The sequence below is a fragment of the Colletes latitarsis genome, chromosome 11 (assembly GCF_051014445.1).
Source record: "Colletes latitarsis isolate SP2378_abdomen chromosome 11, iyColLati1, whole genome shotgun sequence".
NCBI lineage: Eukaryota > Metazoa > Arthropoda > Insecta > Hymenoptera > Colletidae > Colletes > Colletes latitarsis.
Window position 1 is genome coordinate 22,564,641 of NC_135144.1, and position 20,454 is coordinate 22,585,094.

Sequence of the window (20,454 nt, forward strand, 5' to 3'; positions counted from 1 at the left end):
CTCAACGCTCGGCAACCTTTCATTGTAATAAAATTTTCTACGAATATATCTCGAAAAGAGGGGAAGGGGGTCCCTCCACCCTTCAAAGTTATTTTTCAACGGAGTTCTATTAGTTGTTCGAATAAAATCACGCGTTAAAACTTTGAGGGTGGATCTCACCCCTTCAAATCAAATATCTACGAGATATATTGTAAAAAGAAACGTTGTTAGTGTAACTTTTCAGGGAAGACTGTATTTTCTTAATTCGTAGCCCCCCCGAAAAGAAAAAGACATCCCTGACGCCCACGACATTTCCCGCTCGCGACCCTCTAATTAATTTCGTTGAGGCCTCGGTTATCACGCGCGGCACTTCGTTGTCGTGCAGAAGAACGTCGTTGGGCTATTTTGCCATAGTCGTTACGCGGCGCATGAACGTTGAACATTGCATAGTCCTTCCTTTTTCCGTGGCCAGCCGCTTTTTACGGACGGTATCCGCCACCACGATCGCCGGTAGACCCTAATCTATTTCATTTCGTTTCGTTAACCAACGTTCCGACCACTTTTTCCGGGGAGGTTTTTTGCTAACCTCGACGACCAAGATCAGCTATTAGGGGATAGAAAACCACGGAGGCTGGATAACGGAACAATCCAACCTCCATTCTTTCTTGAGCGTAGTCCACTCTCGCGTACTTTGCCAAGAATCCTATAATAATATACTTAGTTGAACTCTTTAAAAAGGAGTCGAAGCATCGAAAGTATATTAATTATAATGTTAGCTACGCGTTATAGTATTTTGCTAATGGTATGATATACGAAAAGAAATTCATGTTTTACGTACGTGGGATCGAAAAAAAATTCAAGAAGTCAATGACCCGGTCGTTGGAAGATGAAATCGGAGAGTTGTCGAAAACTTCTTAAGCAGGAAATTTATAACCGCTACCTGGCTTTACCTCGACCCGGCGACTCTCGGTATTTTATTAATAGAAGGTCAGTCATAGTTATTTTCGTTATACGGTCGGACGAGGTAAAGTGGAGTAAGAGCATGGGATGAAAGTTTTACAACAATTTGGGGGAAAAAGTTATATCGACTCGAGGAACACTGTATTATCTGTCTGAACGTTCGTACCTTGAACTAGGCTTGTGACCTCGACTCGACGGGACAATAAAATTGAATGAAATGGAGATGAAGTTTACTTATCTAATCCACCCAATCCTAGATCTATAACTTATCCAAGCACCGGTCTACTCGGAAACGAATTTGAAATAAAAAGAATTCCAAGTAACATTGACTCGTGGCAATTATCGATCTTACGAGATTATGAATATTTATTCACAATTGAATCTGACATTTCGAATAACTTCGGGCTAAAGATGCAGACAGATGTCAGGTGATCTTGAAAAGATTAATCTGAATTAATTGCTAGGATCGTTTACGAACGAATTATCTTTTCAGAATTGTTGCAACAAACAGTTTGTATATAATATATGCTTGTAAATATTTGAAAAATTCAAAAATAGTATACAGTATAACACTTCCGCGTACGAATGTTCTAAATTATAAATACAGCTTAATATTTTTCTGACACTACCACGTACCAGTGTTCTATTTATAAAAACAATCGAACTAAATTTCTCCATGGAGGAATTACGTTTCCTGCGTAATAATTGTTTCTACGGAACGAGAAAGTAAACACGAATCCCGACGAAACGATGATTTGGCAGCTAATAACGTGTTACGGCAAAGAACGTAGTCCGTTTTTACGAGTCACGCAGTATGCACGCAGATCGCGCGCAAAAACGCGTAATACACGCGAGAGCAGGAAGAGGAAAAAAGGGGAAGAGGGAGGGAAGGCGTACACACGCGTGTCCCTCGTGAAACCAAGCACACGCACGCCAAACACAGTGTGTACACGATCGAAACGAAGAGATAATCGCGTGGCGTACTTTGTCTATCGCGCACCAGTGTACGATTTTCGTACGGATAAACGCTGCCCCTAAATGTCACTTTCGCGAAAGGGGAAACGCGGTCCAGGATCTCGGTTAACGCTTTACAGAAATTTCTGTATTTTTCAATATTTTAGGTAACAAAAATAAATAAAAAAACAAAGACAGACAGTCTTGCAAGATCGTAATCAATTTCTAAATTATACCGATCGAGGCTTCCGGGTGTGAACCGTGTCTTGTATGAAAAGTGACGCCATATTGATTTGGTTTGAGTTTGTTTAAAATTAGTTACCAATCACTATTCATATTCAGCTTCGTCAAAAATTTCCTAAAGGAGAAAATGACGTTTGGTTGTCTGCTTCGAAAAATCAACGAAATTAATTGCTGCATATTAAAATAAAACTAAGTATAATCGCATCGAGCAGTGACCACACGATGCTGTTATGAAATATATTCACAGATTACCAGTTTAATGGTAAAAATATCAATCTACTTCACGCAGAGACATTTAATTCTAAGTAATGTATTGAAATGGCGACCACTCGTTTAATAAACAAACACAATAATTGCGAATATAATTTCAATATACAGCCAAACAGTACTTTAGCAATTTATGGGAATACAGTGACTGCGTCAATAAAATTGAAATGTGTGCTAGAAATGATACAACGATAATAATTAATAGAAAAAAAATCCAATGACGTAGTAGAATGTAGCAGATACTATTTTTCCAAAACTTATGGTTATGGATATCAATTATCGATCTATGCCAGCAGCTTCTGTTCAAAGTGAAAGATTACTTTCTAAAACAGGACAGATTCTTTCCGACGCAAAAACAAGGTTACAGCGAAAGTACACCAACACGTTTTCTGTACTAAGTTCGAATAAGAATAAATAGATCCAAGCGACAAGTTTATGACACGTTGCATTTTACTCTAATTACTTGTATTCGACTTGTCGATATCTTGACGATGTTATCAACACGTCGACAACTATTCAACGCTATTGAAATTTAGAGAGCGTAAATTTATTTCTCGTACACTGTCCAAATTGCAGACTTTATAATTAAAACGATTCCATGCGATTTTCTATAGAGTGACTTTGGCAATAATGATAAAAATTGGTTTTTCAATTAAAAAATTTCAAACGTGCACAATTCGAAAGATATCGAGTATCTGACGTTAAAGTGGTACGTTTCCTTAACACGTTGATTGCCAGACCCCTCAAATTGTCCACGAAAACGAAACTTTGTTTTTAGACAATTGGAGACTAGCATACCTACAATTATATACAGCCTCGTAAAAATTTGAGAGTCCTGTCTAGATTTATTCTTTTTAGCATCTAATCTTGAGAATTGATTTGTTTAGATCCTTAGTGAAAAATCGTCACTCACATGTGGGTGATGTGGCAGTCAATGTGTCGAAGAATGTATCGAAATCTATCTGTTTACAAAGTTTCGATCAAATCGGTATTTCATCCTTCTCGCGAGAGGGGATAAGCCGTAAAAAAACTAGACTCGATCGAGTTCCGTTGCAACGTCGATCGCGAGATCTCGATTCTCTGGAGCGGCTGGCAGCGCTCGAGCATCGTCGGTCCGCAAGCTCGCGTCCGTGTGTCGTTGGGTCGATTTTCGGAATCGGACGAGCACGGGAAAGAATGAGCACCGATGTAGGACACTGAACGTGTCACCGCGCGAGGCCTGACACAACGAGAATGACGGGGATACGGCGGAGAGCCGTACGGTGACTTTATCTGACGCACTGACGCATCGTGACGAGCCATCCGCCGCGCTCGACAGTGTGAGTCACGTGGATCGGACGGAGACGAACGAACCGCGAACAACGAGGACAGATCGTTAAGAGAGACCGGAGAAAGGGTGGAGAGGCAGCTAGGGGAGGGGGGATGAGAGAGATCGTTATCGACGCTTTCCTGTGTCCTGCCACGTTCTCAGAAGAGCATTCGAGCTGTATGAGGAAACGCCGTCCATGAATTATTCATGGCCGTCGTCAAACGGCTGCCAGCGCATCGCTTTAAACCTGTGCTCGGGGTTCTCAGAGCGGCCGCCCCACGCGAAGCTCAGAAAATCGCGGATAACGCCCCGGTGGAAACCGACCGCTGATAGATCGCACGGAGACCGCGACTACCACCACGACCAACGTCAGGTCCCTCGGCAAATTGTACCTTGAAGCGACATATGTATGTAATTGGAGACGATCGAGTTCTAACGTGATAGCCGCGGAGGCGATAGAAACGGCTAAACACGGATCCACGACATCCGTCAGACGATCGTCGAAATTATTTGAAATAGGGAACTCCTCACCGATTTTTATGATTTTTAAATGTGTTACAGAATTCGAGGTTCTGAGTAAGTTTTTATTATACGTGCAACTCCTGCTTGACTTAGTTTACGAGATATTTGCAAAATTCTGTCGCTACTACTGAATTATGGCTATACATGCACGTCAACTTCGCAGCCAACCGCTCCTCTCTTGTTTTAGAAACGCATCAGTGGTTCGCAGTAGTTTAGCTTACGTCGGATATTCGATGCTGGAAGTACTACCAAAATAGTATTACTCTGATGACTCCTATTCCAAATAATTACCGACTTTAGATACATTCGTAAATTAAAATCTATTGCTAGAATAGTTACGCGTACGGCGGTTCCTGGGTCTCTTCAGACCCATATATCGCAATCTTTATATATTGTACTGAATACAGATAATGATCGTCCATCAGATAATCACATCCAGAGTTCATTTTAAGAATCATCACTGTACGTCATTCTTGAACAATTGTACGATATTCTCTGTTACATCGTCACCAATTCACCCCCAGTTGGGAGGGATACGACAATTCAATTTACGAATCACGGCCCAGAGTCATTCTTAAACAGATCCTGACCGACGGATGATCGTGTTTACGAGTAAAAGCAAATCTTGCAACTGAAATATCGAATCGTTCATCGCGCGGTGAAAACCGTGCCCGACGGTCGAAACAATTTCACGTACGATTCTTTCGAAAAGAATCGTTGTTCCCTGACCAGAGTTTGAAACTGCGATTCCCTTTTCGAGATGCACCGACGACCCAGCTACCGCGGCTGCACTTTCGACCGTGTCAGAGGAGCGCAGAAGAGGGCGAAGGTGAGAAAGAGAGGGACGAGGACGTTAGTTATCTGGCGCACGTCAAAACGGCGTAAAGTTGTGCCGGTCGAGAGAGGCATATCTCGGTCGCAGCAGGTTGTACGCTGAGACTTGGTGGCACAGATACTGGCACTTCAATGTCAGAAGATAGCAGTCTGAGACTCCGCGAGACCCGTCACGACGCGCTACGGGAATTACTACTGTGCGCCCTCGAGTCTGCACGCGTCGCTGCATCCTCCGCGAAGACCGTGCTCGCGCGGACGTTTGTTGGGTCATCTCCGTAACCTCGATCGCGCCTAGACGACACCCAAGGCGTGGTCACTTTTCACGATGTTCCTTTCCACGTTTTACAACAGTTATTCATTTTACCTTATTCGTTTACAAGATAAACCCTTTGTTGCAGAGAATTAACTGCAAGTACGATGCAAGAAGACTCAAAGGAAAAATTTTAATGGGAGATTCTAGAGACCAAAATGAGACGAAAATCAAGAATACCAATTTGTTGATTGAATCTTCGTTGAAAAGTTATTAATGTTTAAAGTTTCAATCAACAAATTGGTATTCTTGATTTCCATCTTATTTTGACCTCTAGAATTTCCCATTAAAATTTTTACCAGAGCTGGTTGAACACCCTGTATATCTAAACGAAAGAAAAAAGACAAACGTAACTGGTACGAAAAGATGTTTTCTATCTTACTTTAATATATTGACACCGAGGAAATCCTCTTTGAGGAGGTGGATTCGTTTTCGTATGTTGCAAAACTTCTGATTTGACTTTCGAAAACATCACCGCGAAGAAATTTTTATTCAACGTTTTCAATTTGTTACGCATAAACGATCGTACACGATTCGAGACGATTTTTCTTTTGTAAATTGTAAATAGCGATAGGAGGCAAGGAGAAGCTTTATCCGTTGATAAATGATAAATTCTCTTCCGTACGCCGCCTATGTAGCGACTGAAAGAGAGAAGTGGGAGACGATTAGGCGAAAAGTGGTCCGGACGAGTCCATAGATATTCTGATATAAGCCGGCATGGAATTCGGAGGTCGGAGAAGAAAAAAGGCGAGGAGAGGCTGGTCCTGAGACGGACGAGTGTCAAAACAGTTGGACTCGACCGTCGTGTTCGGTCTTTCGAGTCGGCCACAATGACTCGGATGGGTCCGTCGACAGGTCAGGTTGATCGTAAACAAGTTTCTTTGTCTACGTTGAGATTGGATAAAAAAGAATCGGCTACCTGTACCTTCGATCGTGTTCTCTTTCCAACGCAAATATTAACGCCGACTCATGGTTGAAGAGTTGTGATAGATAATCGTACGAATACATAGTATTGTAAAATATAGTAATGTGTGAACATATCTGCACTATTCCAAAACAGAAGCACGGATCGAATATTAAAAATGATACGAGTTGCGAGTACACACGTACAATCGAAATCATATTTTGAAATACTCGTTTCCAATGTGTTTTGTTCACTCTACGAAATAAAACTTTACGAAAAGTTGGGTACTATTGGATAGACTGGAGATCAAATCTTTAAAAAAAAAACAATTTTCAACTTACAATTCGGAACAAACGTATTAAGTAGAAGTACAGTGGTATCACAAGGATATTTTAAGTTCTCAATATTTTGTTTGCGACGTTTTCTCTTGTATCATTGTGAAATCTTATTGCTTTGGGTCTACAGTCACCGTAGATGTTAATGTATACGCTACTTACGATGCAAATCGTTCAATTATTCAGGACAAGTTATTGGACGCAGACGTTCGTTCGATGATCCGTAAAATTCGACAGCTTTACGTAACCATGTTACTTCATCGACACGAGATTCCTAGAAATTTCAATGGGAACTGTAGCTACTATTATAATTCGAATTTCCAACGACTTTAACTAAATTTAAATGTTTATACGAATTGGTATTAAATTTTGAAGGGATTTGGTAGTTAATATCACTTTTCCATTAATCGTTTTGCTCCAACTTTTCTAAACAGCGTAGAGATCTATAAAAAATTAATTTGTTAAGATATATTTTCATCTTAAAAACAGTAACTCTCACATAATTATTCTACTCTGTCGTTGTACAACTCCTACAGATTTTTTTTTTAAGTCTACAACTATAATTTTAAACGATCATTAATAATATTCAAGAATCAATCGAAGGTCAAGCATACGCGACTACTTTCACAAAATAATCAGACTCTTTATTGATTCTATTAATTTTAATGGAAATTCTAGACGAGTCTGCGTCCTTGATCTAACTGTTCCTTTCAACTTTTAAATAATTACTAACTTTCATATTGGTTTCTCGTAGATAATAATAATAAGAAATAAACTGAAAAATTATTTCCAAAATTAATTATCCGACAGTTTGCTCCGAGGGTGAGCGAATCTGCATCGTTTCATCTAAAAACTTTGGTTTTTTATAATCGACTATAAATGTTAAGTTGTTCAAAATAAAAATGTCTGAGTCAGGTCTAAATCAGGTGTTCCTCGTCAATGAAGTTTTATTTCTAACAATACTAATTCTTTGGAATTTATGTGCTAATAATCTGTATCATTTTAATTTCAAGCAGTGTTGATTTAATGGAATTTGCTTGGAAAACGTATTCATCGTATAAGTTTAACGGGCAGAATATCTCCGGCGGACCTAGTATTACGATTTTCGAACTACATATCTTCGAAATCCAATGGCCAATACTACACTTTCGCAATATCCATCCGCAAAAGCCGTCGAACTTTTACGCAACGATCCCCGCCGATCCGCCACATAACCGACAATAATTCACCCGTTAAACGGCACCGAGATTTGCATACTTAGGCGAAACCGTCGTAACGATCTCGCGTGGACGCCATTATGCAAATGGCGCGAGGCTTCTTCGCGATCCCGTAAACCAAGACGCTTCGATTCCAGCGATTTTCAAGCACGGATTTTTCATCGATCCTTCGGCAAATTCGTGAGATTTCGCGCGCCAAGTCATCCTCGTTGCGCGCGGTCAGTTACAACGCGCGCGTATCGTTGCCGCGCGCACCCTGGCGCGAAAGTAAATAAATTTGAACGCGTCAAAAATTTCAATCGTAAAGTGAAATATTTCGCAACGAACCGGATAAAAATTGAACTATAAGATAAATTACTGTACGCTGGTCCCGTCGGTTATCTATTTCTCGAATAAAATTTTGTCCATTTCCGCAGCACTATTTATCAGGTTATCAGACGATCATTATGTTTTTAAGAGAATTGCACAGCCACCTAGATATCATGTCTAATTTTGTTCATTCAGTTTAGTAATATATAAGGAAATGACTCGCTCGAGATAACGCATTTTAAACCGAGGCATTTGTGTCACCGGCGTTAAAAATGCTTGGAAACAGAGGTCAAGTGTGGAATTAATAATATTATCTTATAAAAGTTACAGATATCGTCAAATGTAACCTGTTTTCTGACAAGTGCTCGATAACTGGGGCACGTTCGATTATTCAACAGCCACCTTATACATTTTATACTCCGATTATTGTCTTTTGGCTCCAAATCGCTCGAGTATAGTCGTGTTTGGTATCGTTTCGATCGCAAGGACCTCGTCCATCCGATCGAAGCAGTTTCGTTACGCATATGCTCGAATCGTAAAAACGAAATTTCTCTGTCACCGTGACTCATTACCGGCTGAATCATCGTCGATGGCGGGACGCAGATAACGTCGAGACACGCTTCGTACGAGCATTTCCAGGAAGCAGCAACGATAAGTTTGTGACAACCTGATGGACAGAAATCGCGACAACGCGACACAGAACTGCGAAACCCGCGCGTAGATCCGCGGAGCGTTCAATGGCCGATCGCTTTCGTAATACGCCGTTCCGAGTCGAGCATCAAAATGCAAATACCGAAGCCGCGACTTCGAACGACGCTTATCGCGAGCGGGGATCTATCGATACGGGATCGCAGTTTTTTTCGCTCTACTTTAGCGCATTATCAACCTCCTCCGATCTTCCTTTACGCTCATTCGCGCGATTTTCCAAGCGCGTACATTTTCGTCAAGGAAAATTAAGGGTATTTATTATCTTCTCTTTTCCCCTACATTTTGTGCGACGTAATTTAATACGTATCATTCTTATAAAACAATTTTTAGACAAATTTTACTATTGGGCGAAATTTTGGCTCTTGCTTGTGGCTGATATATTATCGCGCTAAGACGTCGATACGATTATTACTAAAAACTAATATAAGCGAGAAAATAAATAAATGGATCCAATCATTATCCAATAAATGGATGGATGGGTTCAATCGTGATTGAGAATTTCTCGAATTTCGCCACGATTTTTTTTTTTTCAAGGTACCGCATATCAAGATTCGAATCGCTAAGAGAATGCAAATGAAAGCGAACTCATATTTTGATTCGAGATTAGCCAGACTGCTCCCTTAATTAAATCGTCTGACGGCGGCGTATCGGTCGCCGGGGCGTGAAATTTCGCGTGCCCGGCGACGATGCGTCAACCGGGGCGAATTCCGTCGCGGTCGTTGCGATCCCGCCTTAATGCGATATTAAAAACGTTCCAGCGCCGGCGCGCCGCCAAGCTTTATCAGTCATTTCCATTTCTTGATAACTGTTTCTGCTTATCGGGGGTCCGTGCGAGCACCGAGAGAACTCTCCTATCCCGTTCTCCCTGTCTCTTCTCTTTTTTGCGTAACCCATCCTTCTCCGTCAGTCTCGTTTCACGAACGCGTTCCTTTCTCTGTCCACCAAAGCCTCGAGCATCTCTGTTGCTCTCGGCGACGTCGCCTGTTTCTCCACGCTGTTTCGTGTTCCTCTGTCTTCGTCCGTCTCCCCCCTCCCCCACCCCCGGCGGCGTATTTCGTCCCGCCTCTGTTTCTCTTTTTCGTCCGTTTCCGTCTTCGTCCCGACCGCTTCCTCTATCCGGTAATAACTTCAACTATCGCCTTCATCGATCTCCCTATCGCTGTTTTATCTCGCTGCAATGGCGTCGCCGCTCGTGGACTATCTCCCGGTTCGTTTCCTGTCGGCTTAGTAGCTCGTCGGAAGAAAAAATATAAAAGTCGACCGCGCACCCTACCCCCACTCATCGCGCGGGCGACCCCAACCCCGGGAAACTATTCGAATCCGTGAACCACGGTCGCGCATGCGCGTACCGCGGCGGGCGTCGCGTCGTTGCGCGCGCCATTTTTTATCTGGCCGAGTTATCTGCGACCGTTGGTGGAATTTATGATAGCGTACGATGCCGCGATATCGCTTATTACGCCGATGCTAATTCAGCGGCGCGTTGAAAAATTTACTTCTCGTGATCCGGAAAACGAACCGCCGCCGGTAGACGCGACGAGGAATCGCGGTTTTTTAGAATCTCGATCCAACGAACGAACGATTTCCTGGAAAACAGACATTCTGCGATCCTAACTCGTGCATCGAATCTCCCTTTTGTGAAATTGGGCTCACTTAAATATCTGTGATATTTATAAGTGTACGAAAAGCTTTTTTAATGGGAAGAAAATTACCCTGAAGATAATTTTTAAGGGATCTCGAAGTCTGTAATGTTGTATCAAGATGTAAAAAATGAAAAATTATGTTAAATTTGAATAGTGCTCGTTCCTGATGCGCGGTGCTCGCGATACCCAAAACCGTAGAAGAGGATTATTGCCGTTTGACAAATATGGAATACGCGAAAAATGTTTCCTTGGCCTGACAAAGGAAAAAATTTCCAATCGGTTCGGGAAAGCGATGGTCCCAGGTAAGCGGGCCGTGCGGAGCGTTCGCCAGATAAACAGCAGACTATCTCTAGCCCGATGGACGAATCGAATAGACGAGAGGGAATCTGCGGTGAACCGAGCGCCGATCCGATAAGTCGAACGGGGACGAGGATATTCCTAATCTTTCGGCGATCTTTCGCGAATGAGCCAAGTATCTGCGAGCTGCTCGGACCCGGCCGGCTCTCGTTCGAGGTTACGCTGATAAAGGTTGGCTACATTATTCAGGAGAGGCGCACGCATGTACGCAATAGAGCTTCCCCGGGAGCCCGGAGTCACGCGAAAGGCAATGCGAGGAATCGTATTTATTCTTGTTTTTATCTGGCTGCGGTTTTTCCCTGTTCGTTTTACGCCGGCTTGTTCGGGGCTACGAGCCTCTTTCTCTCTCTCCCGAGTTTTTTGCAATCTTATAGAAACGACCAGGACGATATCGCGCTTGGACATGGAACAGTACTTCTTTCCTCCATGTCAATTACAGAATTGAAATTTTTTCATTTTAAAATTCTAGCCACGCTTTAACCCTGAAACACCGGGTATATACTGCATTCCGCAGTTCGTACTACGGATATTTCTGACGTTCTCTTGCACATCGTGTCGTTGACTTTAAAACTGTTTTTTAAAACTGTCGTTAGTAAGGAGAAAAGAATATCGAAGGTCGACGAGTTTCTGAATACTTTGAAGTCCGAGCTTCGATGGTGGAACACGGAGATATCGATGCTTTAAATCATAGTTTCTTAAACATTCCTCCGTGTACCAAAACTAAAATGGCAGGCTTCTTGAAATAGAACTGTATTCCAATTTTGTTTAATACAATTAAAAACTGTTTCAAGAAACGATATCGCCAGAATCTATTTTTTACAGCGCATATTTGCGACTACAAGCATTCTCTTCGTCAGAATCTGTAACGACTTTCAAAGTTACAGCTATGGAATGAAACGTAAAATTAGATATACAATGAATTTCTGTACAACTTTGGTAACGTTATTCAATTCTGCGCGAACGAGGCCTCGAATGAAAATTCTTCGAGCCTAACTATCTTAAAAAAAAAAAATATTTCAGAGCTCAGAATATTCGTAAACCGGCCGAAGGTGTTTGCGCCGATACACGATGCTCTCTTTCGGTGAAACTACACGTGCCCAGTGGTCGTTGCACGTCCATCCGAGACGAAACGATACGTTAATTGAATAGTTAACTCGACAAACAGCACGCGAGGGAAAAACGAACTCTCATCGATAACCGGAATCATCGTGGAAACCACTCGCAACCAATTACCAACTAAATCAACCTTCCTCTCAATATCAATTTATTAACTCGTCGGATCTTAACGTCAAAACAACGACCTTGCCGCGCGAGATGCTCTGATTCTCGTGCGCGTATTCATCGTCTACCACCTCTCTATTTTGCCACCAGTCGTTTCGATCCACTTTACGTGCAACGAACGAGCCATTCCAGTTCAAAGGTGTTTCTAAGATGTTCGTTTAGGTATCGTCTCCAAGGACATAAACGAAAAAGCATGGTAAAACGAGTTTCAGATTCCAAACTTAACGTTACGGAGAACTCGTATATATTATTTGAATTTACGATGAATTTAATTGGCAATAAACATATGTGCAATAGATGTTCGCAAATCTAGTGTTAATACCAATTAATGTAGTTTATCTGTTTACTTATTACTCTTTCCTTTCGATTAATAGTTACGTCAGAACGTTTTAATAAATTCTGTCCCGATATTTACGTAACACTCTTTCTTATTCATCGAACGTATTAGAACAATTTGTTTACACTTAATACATTTGAAGAAAATAAATCTAAATGGGACTCCTGAATTTTAACGATGCTGTGAAAACAAGTTTCCGATTGGAAAGAAACCAAGTTAGTTATTGAAACAAATATTGTTTTTATAATTAGCAAATGCATAGTATTTAATTTACGAGACTTGTGTACCATTTAATCGATTTACAGTGTAGTGACGTTCAAGGAAGCATCATGAACGTATCCAGGAAAAAATGAGTAGATATAATCACAGACGAATAGATACGAATAGATATATTCATAGATACGAATCAAGTTAGATACGAGTATATATGATTGAATACGGACCATATATGAGTCATAAGGGACCATATCCGATGTCGTACATGCAATGACATAACACATATCTGAATGAGCATGATCGTTCACCATCGTATGGGATCGTGTCTGATCATACGTGGTGCTACATACGACAATATATGGAATCGTATATCGTTGAATAATATCACGTATGAACTTGCATTATCAAACACGATTATACAGGGTGTTCGGCCACCCCTGGGAAAAATTTTAATAGGAGATTCTAGAGGTCAAAATAAGACGAAAATTAAATATATCAATTTGTTGATGGAGGCTTCGTTCAAAAGTTATTAACAATTAAATTCGAAAATTTCAAATCGTTCTGGAAAAATTATTTTCGGTTGCGGGGGCCAATTTCAATCATTTTTGGTCATTAGACATACCCTAGAAATCCTACCCACTTTTGAGAAAAAAATTCGAAAATGTGTAAAATTTTTCGACAAAATTAAAAAATTTCAAATCGTTCCTGAAAAATTATTTTCGGTTGCGGGGGTCAATTGTAATAATTTTTGGTGAATAGACCTACCCCCGAAATCCTATTCACTTTCGAGAAAAAAATTCATTACGTGCAGAACTTTAAACGTTAATAACTTTTTAACGAAGCCTCCACCAACAAATTAGTATTCTTGATTTTCGTCTTATTTTGATCTCTAGAATCTCCCATTAAAATTTTTCCCAGGGATGGCCGAACACCCTGTATAGGATCGTATCTAATCAAACACGGCACCCTATGCATGTGCGATCATACGCAAATTCATATGTGTAATTATATATTATTCGTACTTGCATCGTAACATATTCTATTACTAATACGTTTTCGACCAGGCATCTGTCATCATCCAGGATCTAACATAAATGTTCTCATATTGCATGTAAAAATGTAGCATGTCAAAATGAAATTTACGCAGATGCATGGACGAAACTCGTCGTTTTCACTGGAGGGGTTAAAAAGGAAACGAAAAAATCAAATAAAATCGTTTCGATTTTCGAATTCGCGACGTTACTTTGTGGTTTTGCGTTTGGGATAGGTTAAATTCCTCCTGTAATCCTAAATTTATTTAAAAATCCTAAAATTCTAAATTTTTAGAGTATCGAAGTTATCCAGCCGTGAAAATGGACAGAAAATCGTTGCGTACGATGGCGTAAACGGTCGACGATGACGTCCAGACGCGATGTTCGTGTTGCGCTACCCCCGTGGACCCGTTTCCTCGTTATTATTAATATTTCACAATTATCGTCGAGGTGCCGTTTCGCGATCGGCCGGCCTGATAAACGCGTCCCGACTCGAAACGCTCCCGGGGATCGAGGGATCGAGGGATCGAGGGATCGAGAATCCGCGGCGACGCGAACGAACGAAGGGGTGGCGAGCGAGAGGGAGGCCGTCTTGCGAGACAAAGACGGACGACGATTGCAAAGAAAGACAGATACGAATGGAAAAAAAAATGAACAGAGAAGGAGGAGGAGGAGGGCAATAAAACATCGAAGAGGAGGGAGAGTCGGAGGCATTAAGAGAGATACTCGTTAACGATAGGCGCGGTATCGCATGAAAAATCGTGCAATCGTTGCGAGAGATCTAGACGATCTGAGACGCGGTCGCGTCACAATGGACTCGTCAGTCGAGGAATATTTTTATTCGAAAAAGAGATCGACGATGCGTTATGATCGAGATGTTGCCAAACTCGGTACCGATCTGTTTGCGATACAAAACCAGCGTTTCTCAAATTGTACCTGCCCTTGGGTCTCCGTGAGGGTAAAAATTGGGCAAAACTTCTTGTCCAGACAACAATGTCGAATAGAAAATAAGAAAAGCTGAACGATTTTCCATCGAGTTCTCAGCGTGCAAAATAAGTGAAAATTAGATGCGACAAGATTTGGTAAATACGATTGGGGTAAAATAGCCCTATCGAGTTCCAATAATTTCTTTTAGGTTTGCTTAAAAAACAATGGAAAACAAATTTTTCTCTTTTCGAGGAAGATCAAATAAATTATCGAATCGTTGCATTAATACTGTGAAAATTCTTTCGATTATTAATTACACCCTTGAGCGCGATTTCCACCCCTTGAATATAAATACGAGTCAAGGGAAGCTTGAATTTTCAAACGTATGCGAACTTTTTTCATTTTTAGCAAGAGTATATAGTACGCTACCATTAGCGGGACTCCTATTTCGTATCGTCCTGTATCTACGAACACGCTGAGAGCGATGCAATTTTGAATTTGAATGCACGCATCCGTGCACGACCTCCGTCTCTGCCTGCATCGTGTTTTTAATTGTACCAGTTAATTTTATGCCGGTTAATACCGGTCGACCGGAGATATCGAACGGCGGTTATCTTTCGAATCTTGATTGACGTGGCAGCGGCGTCCCCGATATATCTTCTATCGATGTTATCGTTCGCTCCGGCTCTATCTCGTCCGACGACCGGAAACAAAATACGATCGCGAACACTTTTCGTAGCGCGATCAAAGCATTCGTTCACCGATAATTAATCGATCGTGTCAGCTGTCTGGTATCCGTTCGATTAAGCCGCTAACTACATTTTAGTCTTGCAATATCAGTCACTTCGCTCGAAGCTTCTTCCTTAATCAGCGTTCCATTAAGATCCATGAAACTCGTTTCCCCACGAGAAAATACAACGCGAATTCCAACGTTTTTCGATCCTTCCAACTGGACATTTTCCACGAATAATTCCAGTCCCGCAAACGTCGTCGATTTGATTTTTCTCTTCCAAAGTATCGACCGTGTCGAAACGACGATTACTAGTAAAGATTAATTCGTATCCTGGAAATTCCTCGAGTAACGCGTCATTATTTACGCCAATGTTTTACAGATCCCAACCAGATAGTAGATCGTTACGATTGCAAAACTCAGATATGTAATTTATATAACGCTTATGAGCATTTTCTGAGATCGTTACGTTTGTTCTCGGGATCAGACGTTTCCTTTTAAACGTCAGCTCGGAGAAACCTCGCGAACGCGAATCGTTTTCTCTTATTATTGTTTATTCGGTTTCATTGCCTCCCTTGTCGTTTCTAACTTAATATGGTCACGAGACAAACAGTTTACGCAACTCGATCTTTCGTTCAAACAACCGAAGTTTTTACAGAATTTCGTCAAATAAATAGGCATTGTTGTGAACGATGATATTTAGTATTATTTCTATTCTAAGATTATGTATTAAAAAAAATTTCTACAGTCTAAAGTACGTATCCGATAATTGATGTGAAAGTAAGTCCCCGAAAGTCACCTAATTTCGATCACTTCGTGGCAAACGTCAAGCAATTTATCCGCCTGGCGAACGCACACGTCGATCGTCCGGCTTTCCAACCGGTTGATCTCACTAAACTTCCAACGAACTCATTATCGGACATTTCTATTAATCCGCGCGCCTTATCTAATCAAGGATCGAGCCACGGTGACGCACCGCCCGCAGAAATCGCTGGGCAACGAAGGAAAAATCGTGATATCTCTGGTTCACGGCGAACGGTTGTGCAACTCCGATCATCCGAGTTTCTCCTGATTAACGCTGGAAACCGCCTCGTAATATGCGATCTTAAATCGAACGATCGTTATCGGGCCGCGGCCGTAATTACGGCATCCTCGACGCGTTTCCTATCGACGGCCAGTCGAGCTTCTTCGTCGTATTTGCTGGTCGGTTTTCTAGAAATAACAAAAACAGAGTCCGCAACCAGTCCTTTCAACGTTCCCTTCTCTAACGTATTTAATTTGTCGTTAATTACTTTCCAGCGACGCGGATCCACGATTCTGGACACGATTAATTCACCTTCATCTACCCGCCGTCTTACCCTAATTGTTTGTGTTTTGCGCGCGATAACTTTGCGGCTAGGTCGCTAATCATCCACTTGGCTGTACCTCTTCATCGAGAAGATTATTCTAGATTAGGTGGTATTTATCCAAATAAAAACCGTACAATTTTCTGCAAGACTAAAATGTTTTAGACCGTTGTAAACTGCTGAACCTAAAATTTATTTTTGTGACCTGGCTAAATTTGAGAATTAACTTTTCTAGTTCCGTAGTGGGGAAATCCTGTTAAAGTATTGAAAAAATTCCGTGGCGATACTTCCTGCGCTCGTCAGCAGAGGGCTACGCTCAAATTTACTCTCTCGCAAGTGCTCGACCGGCTGTTTCTATATACACACTCCTTGTATTGAAAAACTCTTAAAGTAGTTTCTAAATATTACACACGGTTTACAATAACAGTTGCAAGGCAAATCGTAGAGGAAAATATGCCAACAGTCTTCGTCCAGTGTTTAGCGTATATTATTTATATTCTTCCTGTTTGAAAGAGATGATTTCCGAACTCCTTAATAATAAAATGGAAGTGAAACTCGTACTTTGGACGTGCAAAGCACACGATGCTTCGATCAAGAGTATTCTGACTCAGAGCAGATATATCTTGTTTGCAATATTAGTAGGTAGACTGTGTATAGTCTTCCAACAAAATCTTGGCAAACGATTCGATACGGTTATGCGACTTGGGCGTGCTTTGGAGGAACACGCGAGTCAGGGTATAACCAGCGTGTGTTCGTATTCCAAAAATCCCGTCGAACAAACAACAATCGGGGAGGCCCGTTATCGGGAACGAGCTGCTCTCGATCACTCGTCTTCTGGCTCTCTCACGCTCTCCGGATCATCGTCGTGGATCGAAGGCTCGGACGGGCCTACGATCGGGTAGCTGGACGGGCCAGGCATGAAACGGTAACGCTCCAGGCTGTGTGCGTTGCGATCCCGTATCTCTCGTTACACTTATGCAACCCGAGATTTATTGCCGATGATTATGCGCGGATGGAAGTACGCGGCGGAGGAGGTGGGGTCTCGCCCTCGGGTGCTCGCCCGGTTCGAGATATCGAACGGTCGCTATCGATTGACGTGGCCACGCCGTCCTCGATATATCCCTCTATCGATGGCAATACAGCCTCGTCGTCTCTCTCCCACGAACGGGGGACTCTATCGCGCGGGAGACAGCGCTGGAATATGATTTCATATCCATTTCTCTGGCCCCGACACGTTAATCAGATCTATTGGTCACGAGGACGATCGTTCTCGCTCCTCTGTTGGAGTTTTATTTAATTTTCCGTGGACGATCGTGACTGTTCTGCTCTGCTGCGGTTCAACGAGACTCGAGTATCACTCGGGTGTTGTTTAATGGCGGACACGTTTTATACGCGGCCTTTCCGAACCTATCCAATGCTCTCTACCGCTTTTAAAATAATTCCTAATTAAAGTCTTTAGAAAAGAATCGACAGGTTTCTTTCGATCGAATCTACGACGCAGAAAATTAGCCTTTCCGGAAATATCGAGATTCGAGGAAGTTTCTATACGTCCCTAAAATATTCTATTCGTAGCTGCACAATGTTCTTGTGCTTGTAGAAAACGTAGTAATTTTTAACCAGCTTGACTACTAATATACTCTTTCTCCTTTCTATATTCTGTTAAACTATTGCATTTGTTTAGCTCTTCATCTTTGTAGAATAAAATGTACTCGCTTATTTTTAGTTACCTATCTACCGATCGAGTTCAATGCCCCCATCGTTATAGTTTTATTTTATTTGAGTTCATTTTTCAGTCTTGTTTCTGCAATAACAATGGTACTCATCGTCTAAAATACATTGATCAATTATTATTATCATACATACAAATAAAGCAAGGTATATTCAACGAACCTACCCTCAGAAAACAATCTTTTGTTTGTTCTGTAACTGGAAAATGAAATGTTTGATTTCGTGATTTTATGATGTATCAATTAATCACATTTCTCCTAAGAACCATTTAATTTGCTCTAGTTTGACGTTCGTTCGATGGAGGGTTTTCTTTTCAGAGAACCGCTCCGTTTGCCTATGAACGGATTCTCTTTTCCGCGCTGCAATATGCCAAAGACGATTGCACCGCTATTCGAGGACGACGACGTATCCAAAACCGCATCGATTGTACCGAGGCAAGCGGTGCAATTAGGAAAACGTTGCACCGCGGAAGAGCCAGGATACGCACCGTTAACGGGAACCTGAATAGAAACAATCGACCCGCCATACAATGGGAGCGACAACGGACCCGCCACTTAGACCAGCGAACTGCGCTTGCATTTCGAGCCGCGGTATCTACGGGATCGGACATATTGTGAAGCGCGCGCGCGCGTACGGACAAGATACGCGGAAACCTCCGATATCTCCAAGTATGTTATTATTACGTAATGCTTAATAACAATGCAAACGCGCCGGTATCTCTCGGTAAATGCGCGATACGATAACGAGTGCAAGAGCTTTCCGACCGGTTTCGCGAGAAAACAAATATTTTCTCGAAACCGTACGTGTCCTTTGCGCGTTACGGTTCAAGGGTCCCCGATAAATAACGAACATTGTTTGAAAATAACGATACCAAGGAACGGTTCGTCGAGGATACGAAAAGAGTCGAAATAAAAAGCTTCGTTACTATTCGTTCGAAGAAACGACCTACTGGGACTTTGTTACTCCTCGAAACGAATAAAAATAATTTATTTTAGACTCTTGAAATATTAAAAATATTTCCTAACCCAGACCTATCGAGTGTTTAACTATCTGTCATCGAAGGATAGAATATATGACTTTCGAAGTTTTAAGGAATCGAAAACGAAATTATAAATCACCCGATGCATAGGTTAACCTTTGTCCCTGCCGATTATCACCTCTTCCGAGAAATGCGCGCTTTTTATGCGGGTGGTGATTCAATGATGATGACGACATCGCACCGTGGATTTGCGTAATTTTGTACATTTAAAGAACTAACACGGCATTGCAGAAAAATGCAAATGATTTCGAAACTGAAAATTATATTTTGTTCTATGACCTGCTTAAAATGAAAGAAAAAAGACGTATTAATATAGAGAGTAGGACGTTTGAGCATATTTTTCTACGACAGAAATTTTCTTTCACCGTCCTCACAGATCGTAACTGGTTCCCTTAGGGGTCGCGCTAGTTTGAAAAACACTGCTCCAAATCGAGCCGTGTGCCCAAAAGGACTTATCTTGCTGATACTATTTCTGGTTAACTTTGTATACCCGTTTCTCACGAATTACTGCAAACGTCGACAATTTATTAAATATAAGGTAAACTCAAAGAAGTTGCCGATAGAAAATCGTAAAAGAAATTTAAGAATTTGAGAATTCCATCCTTAGAAATTATAAACAGAAATATTGAACTCTCGATGAAGTTCTTTAACTCAAGTTCTTCCCCCCCCCCCCGTGTTTACTGTAGTTTATGTACAGTTACTCCCACTCGTATTTGTACACCGTAATGCACTATAAATCTTTCTCGAGAATTCTATTTATTTTTACCAAATGTTGTTTATTACAACTGTGCTGCTTCTTGTAGCTCTTTTCAACGTCCAACGCCACTCAACTTCGGTGATCGGACGAGAACCGGTGTTTTCAACGTGGCATGACCATCGACAAGTTTTATTTTTAATTAAAACCCTTAAATATCTCAATTACAGCAAATACCAGTAGGAATAACTGTACATAAATAATATTCTTGCACGCC

The 20,454-nt window shown here is 41.5% G+C and overlaps 1 protein-coding gene and 1 long non-coding RNA gene across 2 annotated transcripts in view; one reads left to right on the forward strand and one right to left on the reverse strand.

Annotated features, from left to right (window-relative positions):
- Ush (Zinc finger protein ush) overlaps positions 1-20,454 on the reverse strand; it is a 238,936-nt gene that overhangs the window by 123,978 nt on the left and 94,504 nt on the right. The window lies entirely within an intron of this gene.
- The window catches only part of LOC143348135 (uncharacterized), a 253,899-nt gene continuing 246,986 nt past the window's right edge, over positions 13,542-20,454 (forward strand). The window contains exon 1 of the long non-coding RNA XR_013080718.1: positions 13,542-13,627. This is a non-coding gene — a long non-coding RNA (uncharacterized LOC143348135). The remainder of the gene's footprint in view (positions 13,628-20,454) is intronic.